Source organism: Leuresthes tenuis, unplaced genomic scaffold (genome assembly GCF_036924035.1).
Source record: "Leuresthes tenuis unplaced genomic scaffold, fLeuTen1.0.hap1 SCAF_12, whole genome shotgun sequence".
NCBI classification, from domain to species: Eukaryota; Metazoa; Chordata; class Actinopteri; order Atheriniformes; family Atherinopsidae; genus Leuresthes; species Leuresthes tenuis.
The window spans coordinates 23,588,248-23,603,594 of record NW_027325366.1 but is presented as its reverse complement, the minus strand read 5'-3'; the positions used below and the strand labels follow the sequence as shown (position 1 = coordinate 23,603,594).

Sequence of the window (15,347 nt, the reverse complement as noted above, 5' to 3'; positions counted from 1 at the left end):
CCGTGACCTCCTGTTCCTCACAACTCACATGTCTCCATGTTCTGACCGATGATAGTTCTAGCCTTGGGAATTAGGTTGTTGAAACTGCTGTCAACATTGAAACTGATGCTGTTCCCCCAGAAAATTGTACCTCAGCCTTACCTGGCATAGATTTAACGTGTCTGCCATTTTGTTCAGTACTGACTAGCCCAGGGTCCAGACTGTTTTCATTCAAGAAGAAGTTTTTAAGGACCCTAAAAAGTAGCACACAATCTGCCACTGATGGAAAAACAGTTGTTGTCTACAATCAGATAAAGAGTGCACAAATTTGACCTGTCAGGAAAAACCCTTTTGAGTCCAAAGCAGAATATTACAGCTAAAATACAGTTTTGCCAAAGCAGGCCTTGTGAAATAATGTGCTCTCGACAGATGGAACAAAAATGTTGGCAACAGCAATGGCTGACATGTTTGGCTCTGTCTAGTTTTATTTATCTTTGTAAAGCTCATTGTAAGAGTATGAAGTATTGGGTTGTAGTTGATGTATACAAGTAGAGAAACTGCTAAGTCACTCCGATGGGAAGAATATGGTAGTAATGATGGAGAGAGAAGCAGTCAAGAGAGGGTGAGAGCAGATAATGGTAACGATTGAAATACAAGCAGGAGGCATGGATGAAAGAATGACAAAAAGAGAAAAGAATAAAGTGATGCAAGTTGTGGAAACAATGAAGTCATGCTATTACTATAATTTGGGGATTTTTTCTATGGCAATTTTGTGAAATTGTGAGTGGATTACCAGCGGTAGACAACAATCAATGTGCTCTTAGTTTGTAAAAACAGGGAGGACTCGCCAGCCAAGCTAACTGCTGTTCAAAGTAGAGACAACTGAATTGCCCATTTGTTTTCATCTAACACAACTCAACACTAAATATCTAATCACGGTTTAAACAAATGACGTCATGTACATTTTAACATGGTACAGGGTCAGTCTGTCAAAAATCCTCAGACAGCTATGAACTACAGACAAGACACCAACAACTCTCAAGTACTTCACACAACCCACTTTGAAGAAAAACTGAAATAACCCTTTATCAGAAGTATGTGGGTCAAGTCTTTTTGCCTCCCAGATAATGCAGGTTTGAAGCACACCTGTTTTTTACTGATTTTGACATGTTGGAAATAGCTTCAAGTTAGTAAAAGAATCGTCTGTGTTATTGGATCATTTGTATTCTCTATACAGAGGTGTTGACTTATTTCTATACCTAACTTTATATTGTTATTATATAGAAAACTGTTACCCTTTAAGGGCTCAGACATATAACTCACATTTCAAACCACTCTGTCAGTGATGTCAGTTCAGGTTTATGTATTTTTTTGCCTTTAACAACAGAGAATGTGATTTCCATGTTAAAACATTAGGATTAGCTTCTAAAGTCATATTTCAGCCCATTCATAATCTATAACCAAATGCTAAACATATCTCTGTCCTGCACAATATTGGCTTGATAATTAGCAGGTCTGACACTCAGTAGCAAAATTCAGCTTCTCCCTGTATGGTCCATGTTCTGTATCCCTTTACTTTGCAAAATCCTTACCCCTCTCTTCAAAATTTGACACTTTTTAGCCAAACGCAAACAAAAGCTAAACCAGCAAAAAAGGTTATAAGCAAAGCTAACAGGGGAAGACAAAACCTTAAAAGATTGTGAAAACATATAATACACTTACCTTCACATTCTCTTCTGACAACACAGTGTCACTTCAGACTGTTATAGCTATCTTTGTCCAAACTGAAAATATGTCAGTGTCACAACAGAGGCTCAGCATTTGTAAAATTACGACAATCTGAAGCAACATATGAAATTAATACAGATACATTTTCCCATTTAATTAATAAATCCCTGAAGGTAGACATACTGGAAGGTAGATAAACTGATATAGTCTTGTAATTAATAAATTGATAGATAATTACATGTGTCATTGCACATTACTTTGCACTGATCCCAAAGCTTTCTGGCTGTGTGATTATACAGCAAATATAACCTGCATGTCTGTATTCTTAGCAGCATTGCCTGAAGCTACAACAACAGGTTATCAGCTGAACACTGTGAGCTCTTCGAATAGAGGCGACAGCTCAAATAATGGTCTAAGCTACATGATCAAAGTGTACAGTGTAGTGAGCAACCCAGTCAATGCAGATCAGAGGTCAGCACATTAAAAAGAAATGAACTCACAGGGCTCAAACAGGGAGCGTCAAGCGTGCCTGACCGTTCAATAGATTTATGACCTAATGTAATAATAATAAATACAGAAAGAAAATGACAGGAAAAGCTGTTAGAAACATCAGTATGGTTACAGTATTTGGTTAAATCGCAAAATTGTTCTTTGAAATATGGAGGATCAGAGGTTGAGGAGTTTTAAGAGACTGGATACAATATGAAGCCGAGGCTGTGTTGATGAGCTATACAACACAAAAGGCAATGTACAGAGTTTCCATTTTATAATTTTAAAGCTCTTACTGTGATACCACTATGTTTTGACACTTTGGATCACAATTTCTGAAGTAAGACTAAACAATAATAGTATAATAATAATAATATAATGATTCACTTAATCGTGAAGGTGACACACAAGAAGTTTCAATTTAAATGCAATCTGAAGATTTATCTTGAAAATCTTATTAATATCGTCCCGGTTTCTCAGTTGAAGCCTCAGTTAGCCACATGAGTTCTATTTCAGACTAATATGCTCTTCTCTAGTAAAATGTTTTGTCAGTTTTAAGCAAATTTCACATCAAAATCTTGGAATTTTGCATTATGTTGCACATGCGTTGATTTCACACATACGCCACATTCAATTCCTTCAAAAATGTAAATTAGAAAAAAAAAACAGTATTACAGATAAACAGAAACATTTTGGTTTTATTTTATGTTTGTTCATCACATATATCATAATTTATAATGTGAATAAACTATTGAATTACTCCGCCTTGTCCTCTGACATTTGAGCAAATATGGATATCTTTATTATATGTGTTGGTCTTTCTTTGGTTATATGTAAAATTTGTGGCACAAGCAGTTACTTCAGACATTAAACAGAGATTTGAGTGCTATTTTCAATGTGTGAGAAGAAAATTAGCTCAGGAAAAGCCACCATGCTCTTTTTGTATCTCACTATTGGTATTTGCATGGTACACTGGTTTGTTTGAAATATACATTAAAATAACCCAGTTCAACTAAAGTCAAGTCTTTTTACTACCTATGGTGTATCCTGCTTTATTTAAGGGACATTTCTTCATTTGGGACACAGGTCAAAGGAGGATTCTGCTTACTGGATCAGTATATTCCAAAGCAGTGAGGTACCTTTTGAATTTTCACTGCTTAAAACATTTAGGAACACTTGGTGTATGAGGCATATTAAAGTCATCCGCAGCCAGTGAATCTCTATCAGTCTGGTTAAGTTAAGATGACAAGGTGACTCCTGTGTTTGCCGAAATAAAAAGTAAGTGCTGAAGGGGACATTTTCTACTGTGGACTTCCTTTATCTTTTAGGTCTTACTTATCCCCTTTTCCATCTCTCTTCTGTCTGTCTTGTTTTTTCATTTAAACTCTTTCTTATCTTATTTCATTCTTCCAAACCTTTTGTTTTCCAGTTTTGTTTTCTACACTGACAGATCTATGTTATGTTAGAGCAAGGATATTTCTTTTAGAAAAAGCTGCTTCTTATGATCTTATGATGATTTTCAAAAGCATGTTGACGTGACAGTCAATTTTATAACATTTCCTCACAAATGTATCACTTATTTAGCTTGAAATCTCTAGGTAGTTTAGATCATGATTACCTATCTAGGTTTTTATCAGAGTTGCATAAAATCACATCAAATTTTCTTTTCTTTTTAAATATTCACAGGGCTTACAATATAAGGTAGATACAGAATGAGAAAGATTTGAAATTATGATGGTTAATTGACACAGTGACTCACTGACGCATCATCCTTTGCCCTTTCACGTATTCACATGTTTGACACAAACATATTACTGTTTCACACACATCACTCTGATTTGTACATACATGCATGAACACCACTCATTGGCCATGAGTTGAGTCAGAGCCCCTCAGGTTTTCTGACTCAGAAACCTAACCATGAGATTTCTGATGGCATTGCCTGTTCCCCTGTTGCATCCAAAGCACACAAAGACACACACACTCACAATTTGTCTCCCTGTGCACACAATCATGCAGTAATATATGTGCACATAATCCACTTTAATATATTTTCATTTCTTATTAACATTTCTGCATTACACCAAGACAGTAAACATATTCATAAGAGTATGATTTGCGTATTGCTTTTTTGCAGATGATTGTTTTTTGTGTTCTTTTTTGAGTTGTCAACTATGCAACAGTGCTGGCATGGCTTTCAGGACATGTGACTATACAACGATATAGCTTTCCACTCCAGAAAGGTAGATAGCTAAATAGATAGATTTATTATTTGCTCTATACGCAACCCCATATGGAAAGTCACCCTTTAAAGCTTCGGTACCAGAGGTCTGGGTGGTTGGGGGTTCTATGCAATATCTTGTTCTATATTGTATTATGTAAGAAAAAATAAGGGGTGGCTGAAGACTCTTGCACAGTACTGTGCACACAAATAAACTAAGATCACCAAATGGACATATTTAGGTATACTATTACATTTTCTGCATCTCATTGTGCTCTTAAAATAATAGGCTACAGCCGCTTCTACTGCAGACAGTCACAACTTGTAATATGTAATATGTGCCGTAAGATACATAAGTCACCCATTTTTATGCATGTCAGTCCAGAGGAATCTGTCATCTCAGAGCCACTATTGTAGATGTATGGCACCATTTAAGCTACAACAGACACAGGGGGGTGAAGGTATATTTGGTTTATCTGACGCTCTTTCAATAAGTTATTCTGCGCAGAGGGAAGCCACATCAGTGGCTTAGTATAAATGTAGGCTTTGACAGAAGCTAGGGAATGAGAGTCCATAACCATGACTGGGGAAGGATGTTATCCAGACTTTTTCTGTGAGTCTGAAATGGTTCTCCGTGTCTCTCCATTTCCCCCTAGTTGATCCTCTTTCTCTTATTCCTCCCTTTTATTCAGTCTCCCACCCTGACTCACACCCTAGAAGAAAAGATTATATTAGCAAGACCTCCTTTCTTGTCTCTCAGAGGATAAGAGTATAATTACTGTGCCTTGGCTTTTGCCCGAGTGCCTCAGTGCTTATTGTGTTTTTAAAAACCTCATTTTCTCAGCTGCGCCAATGCAATTTAGCTAAATAATGAAAATGGTACAGTTGAGTATTCACAAAATCTTCTAAGCTTGGTTCACAAATGACATTAAAGAACACGCATTTGAGATGGTGAACAGCACTGTAATATGAAGACACTTTGCTGTCTGTACAGCAGGCACATTGTAACAAGTTGTGACAATGGTTACCCGTGACCTTGACTTTTTTTTTTTTTTTAAATAACATTTGTTTTTTTTGACGGAAACCTTTCCTGGCTTGATTTTCTCAATTTATCAAACAATTTATCATCTGCTATTCGTCTGTATGTAGGGTAAGAGCAAAATAGTCATGGATTTCTACAAGGCAAATGGGACAGCAAAGTCACTCTGATACAACCCTCCTCAGGACTATGTGTTATTATGACTCCCTGACACTAACCAGTTCTCTGTGTCATGGTGTCTTACTGCTCCCACACTGAGATCTCTCTTTCATCCTGTATTATGTTTTTCTCTTCATAGATATTCTTTTCATGGTCTGACTGTTCTTATCTGTGACTCTATCAGTCTCCATTTATCTCTTATGTGCATACTGTTCATGCAAATATATATAGAAAGCACAAACATATTGGGTGCAGAAATTTCTCCCGTAATGAGATGAGACAAATTTCAGGTCTGGCCCACTCACATACAGTAAAAACACACAATAACAGACACCTACTGTACACACCCTTAAAAACAGACGCACACAGATGCCGGGTGAGACATGCCCTCAGAGTTCTGCAGCTTATGATAATGTCTGTCTCTTTCAATTAGACACTTCCATCCCCGTAACATTTTCCACAATCCTGTACTCTTTCCTCTTTCGTCTGTCCCGTTTTTACCCTCTGTAATTGTCTCCCTCCGCCAGCCTAATTCCTCCCCTCTCTCTCTAACAGTCACTATCAGCCTGTAACCTGCATCTGACACAAAACAGATGTTTCTCCTTCCTCCCTCTATCTCTTCCTGCCCTTAAACCTCTTTATCCTTTCATATAATCTTCACCCACCTTCAGTTCTAAACTCTATATTTTCTCTCACAACCATTTACAGTTGATCTCCTTTTTGGTTTCCAGTTGGATTTTCTCTTTCTTTGTGTACGCCATAGTCTCTTTTTTTTTTGCAATTCTACTGTGTTACATGGGACAGCAAAATTATTTCCAGAGCACTAAGTGCTCAGACAATTGATGTTTGACCCTCTTTCAGCAGTGTCTTTCAAGAACAAACACTCTCATAAATCATTGCTGTTAGTTTTCCAGTCAAGAGTTGCTGTTGTTGTTGTAACTGACTCACTTCATAAGAGATCCACATGAAGATATATCCGGTGTCTATGCAAACATCTGTCCAAGTCCATCATCCTTCTATTCATTCATTTTATTCCAACAATGTTATTTAAACTCCTACTTACATCTGCCTATTTATTGCTTTGTTAATCCTCTCTATGTGTGAGTTCCCGTGTTATCCTCCACTAATCTTCTCCCATCCCAGATCACTTGAACAAGAATAGAGAAAGAGTCTCATTATTTCTGCCATCTGAAGAGTGTTAGTGCCATCGTTTGTGAGCAGCTGTGAGTCTCTGTTTGTTGGCTTGCATGTATGAGGTGGAAAGTGTTCCACTTGTCATCCCAAAAATGTGGTCATCTCACAGCTGTTCTGCAGTTTATGTTTACAGTTACAGCATGCATGTGGAGGAAAATATGACAATTTCAGTTAGAAAATTAGTAGTTCTCCAGTCATGAATCAACTCAGAAGTGTCTCACAAGCTTTCCCTGGCCATTTCCACACAACTGACACTGTGATGCAACAGTTTGTTACAACCTCAGTTGGAGTGCAATATGATTCTAATTTCTCCTCTAAATCACAGAATTATAATGTCAACAAAAACAATGCGCTCTGCAGTACTCTCAGGGACCCCTCCCTCTATAAATCCAAGAGTTCCTGTCCACCTTATTCATTTGTTTATTGCAGAGAAACTTTATAGATCTTCCACATGGTCGAGAGATCCCAAAATCCACTTGATCACGATTCAGTGGGCAAAGCATTGAAGCAAAAGGATTAACATGTGTTTAACATCTTCATCAATATTCAGCGAGCATATAGTTTATTCTAATTTTAAAAGGACTATGAATGCAAAAAGAAAAAAGGTTTTTTGGGGGGGCAATGTGTGGTAAATGCTTTGCACCCGCTACATCTCAGTGACATTTGTGTCTTTCCAAGGTGCTTATTTAAATCAATGCTCTTTTAGCCTTCTATTGAGTGATTTCATATGTATCATTAAAAAACAAAAACAAAAAACTCAAATCTATCTATTTTGCAACATGGTAAAGATTAAATGAAGCTTTAAAATTTTTTTCCTGACAAAGCTATGATATATTGAATACCAGTTTAATGAGTTTCACTTTGATTTAAATATTATAAATACAATCAATGGAGCTAAATCTTTGTTAGTAACTGAAGGGATGACAATTCTTAAGCACAATTGCCCTTAAGATCAGTCCTCTCGTCTCCCACTAGTATCCAAGCTTAAGCCCACAAATAACTTTGGCCAAAGACTAAAGATGCAAAAGAGACTTGGGTGTTATATTTGTGTTAAGTTGAGTGTAGATTCACACACACGTGTATTAATGCCCAAACTTTGTATCAATACTTCTAATCACCCACCAAGGTGTATGTATTCGATTGGACTTGACGCAGTCTGATACCGTTTTTAATATTTCTACAACATAGATGTTCATTTTCCTTTGTAAATGAGAACAATGTCTATAATTGCTAAAATTCTACAAAAATCTGTCATGGCACATAAGATCATTTACATCTGCTAGTTTTTTTTCCACTTCATTAATTTATTTAACACACAATTGTTGTTGAAATACAGTCTAGTTGGTATCGTTTACCACTGCTCTAATGTATGTACAGTGTCATTACAATAAAGTATTACTCTCACCAGCACTGCAAGTTCGCAAATCTTTAGCAATAAATCAGGCAAGAGAAGATGTAATTTAATTGAACTATAAAATAGATAACTATGTTTAGAATAGTGTAGAATTATGTAAAGTAAGAATCCTTAAGATAACATTAAAGATTATGGCTCCCTCTGTAGTTGTAATGTGTAACACAATAGTCATAAAAACAAATCTTCATGTGAACCCCAAACAGTATCAAGCATCTGTAAAGTAAAATGGTATGGTGCAGGGGTGGAGACCAAAGTTGTGAATTGTAGTATCTCAGCCCCCAAGCACTCTGGGGCAGTTTTAGGCCTGGGGATATGTATAACATTCAGAAAGAGTCAGAAACACACAGTTTTGAGGTTCCCAAACTTCTCTAATATTAACTGAAGTTTTCATGACTTTTAGAGAATCACTGTGTACATCCAAAAACAACGTGGGTCCTTTTACTTCCTCTATAGTATTTTGGCATCTAAGTGCACCTTTCACTTTTTTTCAGCAGTAGCAGCCTAAGATGGGGGTATTCAATTGGTGATGTATGCTGCTAGGCAGGGTATTTTAAGCAGATGTACTGGTAAAAAGACACTAGCAGTTACAGAACAAACCCGCCCTTCTACCAGTTGTCTGGACCCCATAGAATCACAAATCAATGGAAAAAATATAATTTTGTGTCAGTTTTCAATGTACCAGTTAATGTTGTAAAAACTGTGGATTTTGGCATCGTTATTCTATATGGGAAGTTGTACTTTAAGCCAACCCATGGTCTGTTTTTAATCCAAATTAAGTGGTTTTGGTTCCTAGATTGAATCAAACAGTGTGAACATTTTAGATAAAAAAGTCAAGTAACATGATTCAAATTTTTGCAGCGCAATCAGCTAACACACCACTTATGTCACATAATTAGTTTTGAGGACTGCAACAGTTTACGGCCCACTGTTGAGGGGATGCATCATGATCTTTCTTCTGATCTCTTCTGACTCAGTTTTGTTTTCATCCATCGGTCTTTTGGGAGTTTGGCCTGAACTGCATAAACAAAGCAATAAAGCACCAAGTAGTTATTACAAATTATTACAAGTTATTAGAAGTTTGGTGATTGCATAAACTAAGATCAAAGATGTCACAGTTGAAAGATTAATATACAGCTGTATGTATATATATATCAAATAAACCATGTTTGTCTAATGTATACCTCTGAAATCTCATGACATAGCCTTTTTTCAGTTTTGTGAGCCCAAAGCTGTGTAACTCTACACAGGGAAATTCTCACCTATCATCAGATGGTTTGGTAAAGCACATTTTCCAGTGACCATACTGTATCTAATTGAAAGCTGTGGACGTAAGCCTGCCTGAGCCATCTTTACCACTAGCTTTAGATACGTCATGTTAAAGTATATTGTTATGACATTACCTTTTGTTCACACTTTTACCTTGAAGGGACATCTCAACCATTTGTCAAGAAAAACACATTTTCATAATGTTATTCCCTATTTCTCTTCAGTGTGGACAATAAAGAGTTAACTGAGACTTTTGTTTGGAGCTGACCTTAATTTGCATGCTTTAGCTCAAAGCACTGCAAATCTACTGAGCCCTTGCATTTTATATGAGCTTATGTATGTGTCTGTGAAAGTGTGTGTCTTGCTGTGAACGAGTTTCCAGTCCCAGTAAAAGTAGGCCAGCCATCTAGCCCATGAGTCAGCCTTTTCTCTTGAGAAAGGAGACTCCCAAACATGACAGCATCATTAACAGCTGACCATCACACCCTGCTCTTCTCATTTTTGTATCAACCTTCACGTGAGAGTATCATACAAATTAAATCAAACCAACAGTTGACCTGCTGCATGTGTTATACACACCCAAACTCTGGTCCCAGCGATATTTCGTGATGGATATATGTGATGAAGAAAAAACAGTGATGCTGAGGTCATTGACTGCTGAACTCATATGAGTGCTGACTTGAAGCGTGCTGAACCCAATGATATCAGCCTAGCTCTAGTTTTCAATGTACGGTACATGCATTATTTAGTTTTTTTTCACTTACATAAAGCATGATGCATATATTTGTCTCCTTTTACTATGAAATACACTCCTTGTTCATGAAATGGCCCACTTTCATACGTTCATAATCAAGTTGCCACACAAAAGAACATGGATTCATCAAACATTTAAAGTTCTTCAGTATGTATTTAAAATGAATTCAAACACTATACATACTGTGTGAACGGAATTGTGTTTCACAGGGCAACATTTATTAGGCTGTGGTTGCAGACCATTTCTGGGTTGGGCTGGGCTGGATGAATTATTCCTCAGCTGGAAACAACACATTCCTTTGTGATGTAAATATTGACTGAAGGTTAAAACAATAAAGGGACAAGCAGTAGGTTTCAAGGTTTTTGCTAAAACACAAAAAATGTCTGCAACGCAATGCTAAAATCACTCAAAGAAAAAAAAGAGTTAAAGTAGGTCAAATATGGAGGACCCAACCCACATTTTTCTCAGCTTCTGGACTGGGCAGTGGACTCTTGTGGAGTTCATTTTGACTAAACAAAAACACATTGAAGAAAATTGTTAAGTCAAGTGAAGTTTGTTGGATTTTTTTACATAAAAGCAAGAGTTGCTAATGGGTCCAAGCATCAGTTTAAAGGCAGCCTGTTGTAAGAAATTTGATCATATATTGTCTTCAAAAGCAGTTGGAGCAGCTGGTGGCTAGTCATTAGTGTGATCTCTACATTAATGTCTTGAGTATGTCTTTATATGTTACGTGTGCTTCATGTAACTCTGCTTAGCTTGATCTTTTTAAGTTCCCATCTGTGCTCCCATCAAGTCAGGGCTATGAAATCTTTATGACAATAGCTGACTGAAGCATAGGTTGCGAAAGAGAAGTTGAGTTCCAAACGCTGTCATTGCTACAGCATACTTTCTCGCACACATTCCAACTTAATATCTCTTTTCGCCATTGGCTCAATACTACATAATGTAGGCAGATCTTTCATGAATTGGATCTAACAAAAATAGTTCCCTCCTGTCTTGATAATGCAAGAGGAAATGAGTCCAACCCGAAAGAAAACCTGAAATGTGAAAGTGAGATTGTAGATAAAATTTAGACAAATGCAATACCAGACATAAAGAGTGGATATACTGAACTATGACTGCATTGCCCTCAAACTGTACAATACAGCGCTTGTCTCCTTGAACTGAATTAATGCAAGATATAAAACATACACGTATCTGAAGCCACAGGGTGAAGATGTCTTTGTAACTGTTTCATGCAGGTACAACTTTTTTATTTTAAATTTTTTGTTCCCAGTTAGATGACTGTCATTATAGAAAAATTAATGACATGAGTTCATTTTTATGTAATCAATATTTAGAGCTGTAACTCACAAAACTAAAAACTTATCTGTCAAAAACTTTAAAGAAACAAAAGTAATGACACTGTCTGAGGCTGCTCAGTGGGTGGTGCAATACCTTCACAGTATAAATTACATTCTTGACCTTGAGTAATGCAACTCTTTCATTTCTGATTACAGTCTTTGCAAATACATTGTAGCATAAATCTTCCACCTGAGAGCGTGCAGTTTACTACAAAGTAGAACTGAGTTCCCATTCTGGGAAGAAAATCCCTTTAGAAAGGGGTTTAGTGTGTAAAATGAAATCATCTTCTTTTTGTGTGTGTTTTCTATTTGAGCACACACGCATAATGAAAACTGAGAGCACACAGAAACAGATGAATTACTGTTGTCTGTCTTTTCACAGTGATTCAGACATGAAAGCTGGGTGGACCAAGACATGTGTCTTGTTGATGTGCCAGATTTAGCTGGCATGACTAATCTGTGATGACACTATTGATGTGAACAAGCTGAATGTGAGCAGATGTCACAGCAATGTGTGTTTTGTATTACAAAGTGGTCCGTGTACTTTCAAGTTTTCAGGTATGGTAAGACTAAGAGCTTGAGTGGCTCATTAGCAATGTCATTGAAGGCATGTGGCTACAGTTCCTGTCTTTAATTATATTTTCAAATGTTCCATTAGAGAAGAGGAGCCTATATATAATAATAGTGTTACCATTGAAACTGGGCTGAAGTATTATGACAGGACATCATACTTTTGAAACTTTAAAACAAATAAAGATTTAAGTCAATTGAGTTGATGTAATTAGTATGGTTCATGAGAAACATGTCCAGACAGTTGGAGTAATGCTGATAGTGCCGATACGGGCACATTGTTTACTGTTGATGCACAGTTGATATGAGAAATGTGACATAATCACAGTACTTCTTGTCACTTAAGTCACGGCTATTAGCACCTATGTGCTGGCAGTTCAATCCTGCAAGGTTTGTACCTATCCTGAGTGTTATGTCAGAAGCTGAAGTGAAAGTAAAATGGATGTAAAATCAAATGCTTTATTAGTTGATTATCTGCTTCTAAGTTTGCAGGTACATTGCAAAAGGAAAATTTCAATAATCTGTTTGTTAAAATGGAAAACAAACCATAAAATCAGTGTTCAACAGTGAGGGGAAATTGTCCAACATTATGTTGGAGATAATTGAAAACACGAGAAACTCTCACAGAAAAACAATGCATCTCATCAAAAGTGGAGCACAAAGCAAAAATCCTGTGTTGCTTCTCTGTAATACATTTACCACCTCCCAAGATAAAGAACTCAACCAAACTGCCTAAATCACTGAGTGGTGCTTTACAATCATTCTAATTGGCAGGGCTTTTCATCTGCGTGCGGACAAATTTGAGTCAATAAGATTCAGCTCTGCTGAGTGTGAAATTGTTTTGCTTTGCTTTTTAACATTTGAATTAATTGAAAACTCTGACTGAGTTCGACTAACGACATCAGTGTCATGATCTCTGTCTTTTTGTGTTTTGTCTCAGTCCTGTTCACTCCTCCACTCCCTTCACCTGTGTTATTTCCCTCAGCTGTCTTCACTCACCAATCATCCTCCTGTGCATTTAAACTCCTGGTTTCATTCATGTTTTGTCATATCCTGTATTTTTTCCAGGTTGTTCTCCTGAGTTGTCGTAGCCGGCCTTTTTCAGTTCTGTATTATTCCTGGCTTTTCTAGTTTGGTCTGGTTTTTGGGTTTGTTTTGTAATGTTCTTTTTTTGGAAATGGTTATCCGGCTTTGCCGTGCCTTTTGTTTAAAATAAATGGGGTTCATTTTACCTCCTGGCTCTCAAGCTGTGTCTACACTTGGCTCCTCCTTCTTTGCCACCTCCTACACATAACATTCAACATTCATTTGGTCTAATCACAAAGCATTTGGTCCAGACACTTACACTGAAAGTCTTTACAGGTGCAATTGGGCCTGATTTTTGAGCCATTAACACAACTTATTACATGGGGTGGGGGGCAGAAAGATTGCTTAATAAGCCATATAGCTGGTTGGATAGTGCAGGACCATGTCCTCTTTGTGTGTATTTTATGTTAACTGTAACTGTAGTAATCCTAAATTTTCATACCATTTTGAGTATGGTTATATAGGACATATTTGTCTCTCAGTGCAATAGAAAATGTAAACGCAAGAGCACCTCAAAGTTGGAAAATACACCATTCTTTCACCATACTTTGAGAGACTGTCAAATAGCCCTCAAGTAGCAACACTTTGAAGACTTCCATTTGTCATTGTAGAACTAAGAATGACATTAGGATTTTGCACTCTATCGATAAATATAGATAAAAGCATTCTGAGATGTCACAGGCATCTGTACAGAATGGACACAAATTATTGAGGGACCTTAGGCAGCACTGCATTAGAAATAGACTCGCCTGACACTTCTGAAGTCCATTTTAACTGAGCACAGTTAGATGTTGCCTCCAAATCAAAACTCTAAAATGCAAAGAAGAAAACTGCCAGGTAGAAAAATGACAAACATTTCCTATCGATTATTTTTCATTAAAAAAAATTTCACAATCTAATGCTATTGGTCACCCTTTATGTTAGAGTGTGGATTTCATGTGTATTCAAGTGATGAAAAGCATCAGAAAGAGCTTTCTGCTCATTCTTGTTACCATCAAACTGTTGGTTAAACCTTGTAACGCCATCCTGCAAATTAAACAGCAATATTCTGACTACTGACCTTATTCTAAATAAGACAGTTCTAATCATGGTGTTTTCATCCATAGGATATTCTTTAAATTCTCATTTACAAGTTACAGAGAATGTTCAAATTAGTAGGACATAAAAAATTATTAAAATTTGCAGTACATATATCTATATATATATCTATATATATATAGATATATATATATATTTACAGGTGCCAAGCTTGATGGGTCAAATGCGGAGTAATTTTGTGTTAACATTTGTGTGTACATGACAATAAAGTAATCTGAATCTTAATCATAATCTATATGATGCAGTTCTATTTATCCAATTCAACTATATGACATCCATGTATATCCATGTTGGATTATTGTTTACTCTGAAAATGACTGTAGTGGGCACAAGGTAGTCAGAAGTTATAATGCAGTGTCTTATTCAGTGGAAAGTCTTAATCGATTTAATATAGTTGTCCACATAAACATTTTCATTTCACATTGTTGTCTGATTTCATTAGGTTATTGGACTGGTTAAAGAGCATTTTAAAAATAATTAAATTATCTTTGTCCAACTGAGTCGATAGACTGTATAAGCAAGACCCAGAAATGTTACTGTCTAGTCTGGGCCCAGGCTAATTTCAATTGCAATTAGGACATTTTTAAAATCAGAGATGCTGCCCTCCTAAAGAGGAGAGGGACAATCCAGCTTCTTTTCAGGACACAGTTCAAATGCTCGCAATGGTGATGGTATAGGGTAGCATTAGTGCACAGGCAGCTAGTAACATGCTAATCAATTACAGTCAGCTTTTTATTAAAATATGTGTGTTTCCACCCAAAAAAAAATGGAACATAATGCACGACAACAGCATGACTGCAGTGAAAGAGTCCAGACTTAAACATAAAATTACAAAACCTTCAGTTAAAACTAAAGTCTTATGCGAAGTAAGAATAGAAAAGTGCTTTGTTTTCAAAAAAACAGTGGCTGGTCCCTTCATTTAACCACTATTTAAAGAGTGTGGTTAAAAAAAAAGAGGTAATGCAATACAATGATAAACATGTCCTGGCCAAACTTTGCAAGACATG

The 15,347-nt window shown here is 36.6% G+C and overlaps 1 protein-coding gene across 1 annotated transcript in view; it reads left to right on the top strand.

The window, feature by feature from the left end:
* Positions 1 to 15,347, top strand: part of snx4 (sorting nexin 4) — a 289,781-nt gene that overhangs the window by 51,942 nt on the left and 222,492 nt on the right. The gene's annotated exons all lie outside the window — the stretch shown is intronic.